General features: G+C 51.8%; 1 pseudogene; it reads left to right on the forward strand.

The window, feature by feature from the left end:
* The first annotated feature begins 1,707 nt into the window (after positions 1 to 1,707).
* Positions 1,708 to 1,815, forward strand: LOC129712821 (U2 spliceosomal RNA; annotated as a pseudogene).
* Positions 1,816 to 2,483: the final 668 nt, after the last annotated feature.

Consider the following 2,483-nt stretch of genomic DNA (forward strand, 5'->3'; position numbering starts at 1 on the left):
TAGGCTGCTAACTTATTTTATTCCAGATTTTCTCAGAAACATCATACTCTATGACGAGACAAAGACAGATGCACCAGATAGGATGGATGGAGGGGATTTGCGCTCATGAAAACTCGGGAGGTGAAGACTCATCAGACAGGAATCATGAAGCTACGCCCATGAAAACTCGGGAAGGTTGATGAAATTCTGAGAGATTACATCAGCATGTTCCTGTTATGATATCTGCTAGAGTGAAGAGTTACTATTGTGTTTTGATTATCATCAATGATAAGATGGTTATCATAAATGATAAAAGGGACGAATGATAATATTGGCCAAATAAACGATATCACAAAATGGGGAATCTCTGTATTTGCAAAGCCTGCTTGTTCTCTTTCTGTGAACATTGTATAGCTATGATTTATGGCTCCACGATGTCTGGACACTGGGAGGAGGTTGAGGATAAGGTGAGGTCCAGTTGTCCTTCTTATTGTTAATACGTATGAGGATTTTGCAGAAGAGCTGAGCAGGTTTGCAAATGCATGATCAGGATTGGTCATAGGATGGGGTGTTATAATAACCATATAACCATATAACAATTACAACACGGAAACAGGCCATCTCGGCCCTACAAGTCCGTGCCGGTGTTGTAGAGTATTGTTAATTTTACTTCGGAGTCACGTGAGTGACTACGTGAAGAAGCCCGCTTCCACGCATGCGTGTCATATCGCTACACGCATTGCAACGAGTCACACAGGGGGGAACGGCGTTCCCCAAGCGGGAGATTTGAAAGTCGGGAACAGCAGGTAAGAGACTCTGCGTTCCTTTTTACTACTTACTTTTAGGTGGCTGCGGAAAGCCGGCGGGGAGACCCGTGGAGGGCGAGCAGCCAGCAGCAGCAACAGCACGAGTTTCCCTGGAGGGGAACAACCTGAGCCCGACTTTGCTCCCGCACCGGCAAAATTCACCTCTCGGCCGGGCGGGAAGCAAAGTAAAAAAGGTCCCTATGCCAGTCTCAAACGAGACTGACTTGGGACCAGTCGCTAGCAGCCAGCGCAGAGGCTGCGGGACAGACAGCTCGGACCAGCGGTACCGGGGCTCGAAACGCTCAGCGAGTGCAGCGGCACTTATGGAGTCGGAACGGGACGTTCGGGCTGAAAACCTTGTTCACAAGGTAAGGCCCAGGGTCCAGGGGATCTATAGGAACAGCCGGGGTTACCGGCTGCGGAACTGCCGCGAAGGACCAGGCCCGTGAACACCGGGGTCGGTCCAAGCGGCTCGAACCCGACACAGGGAACGACGGTCACCGGCGGGAGAAGGAAAGTCGGGAACAGCAGGTAAGAGACCCTGCGTTTCCTTCAACTTACCTTTCTAGGTGCAGACATGGACCAGGTCCATGTAAGGTGCAGAAGGCCGGCGGGAGAACCGCGGAGGAGCGGCAGTAGCAGCAGCAGCGGCAGCGGCAGCAGCAGTGGCAGCCGGCAGTTGCAGTAGCACAGGCAGCAGCAGTGGCAGCTGGCACTTCGTGAGGAGCTGGCAACGGCAGGAGCAGCATGGGCACATCGATTCCCGGAGGGGTAAAAACACCTGTGCCCAACTTCGCTCCAGCATGGTGAGAAAGTTCATTTCTCGGCAGCAAAGGACTTTGCAGTTGACTGGCTGCAATCTACTACAAGGGACCAGTATGTGAGTACCAGGATCGGTCCCAGCGGGGTTTTAGTTACAATAATCGCTTCTCGGCTTTTTGGCTAAGATCAAGTGTAGTATCTGTTCTTATCAGTTTAATATCTGATACACCCCTTATCTAGGGACTATATATATTATATAAAAACTATAGTAGCTGTTATCATCAGTTTTAATGTCTTATATGTCCCTTATCTAAGGACCATATAAGTAGGAGTGCCCAGAATTGAGGGCATTAGAGTGGGGTTGACCGGCTGCAACGACCATAGGGGACCAGTACCGTCAGTACGGGGGTGGGTCCCAGGGGTCTAAGATAAAGGAGCAGCCAGGAGTGCTGAGAGCGTTGAAGTCAGGTTAAAGGAATAGATGGAAGCAGCTGTGCCAGTTATCCTCCACACCGGCCATATCCACTTCACGGAAGGAAGGACAAAACTGGAGAAGGAGGACCATGGAACAGCGGGCAGCCAGCAGCAGCCAGCGGCACTTGGATCAACCGTAGTGGGATCAGCTGTGCCCGATGTCGGCCCCGCACCGGCCAGATCCATGTGACCGAGCGGTAGGCTAGACACAAATCAAACAAGGTAGTGGACTCGGAAGGGTCCGACTTTGCATAAAACCGCCGGCAACCAGTGCCCGAGAGGGCTGGAGCGGGAAGAAGCGGTGTATGGAGCCTTGCTCCAACGTGATAAAACCACAGCAGTACCTCTTTGAGGGCTGCACAATGCTTCTACCCCATCAGAGGGGAGCACTGTGGGTCAGTTCTGGGCTGACCTGCAAGAGGGGTCCGCAGAACATAAGACAAGTGGGCAGCAGTTAAGCCC

The sequence above is a fragment of the Leucoraja erinacea genome, chromosome 33 (assembly GCF_028641065.1).
Source record: "Leucoraja erinacea ecotype New England chromosome 33, Leri_hhj_1, whole genome shotgun sequence".
NCBI classification, from domain to species: Eukaryota; Metazoa; Chordata; class Chondrichthyes; order Rajiformes; family Rajidae; genus Leucoraja; species Leucoraja erinaceus.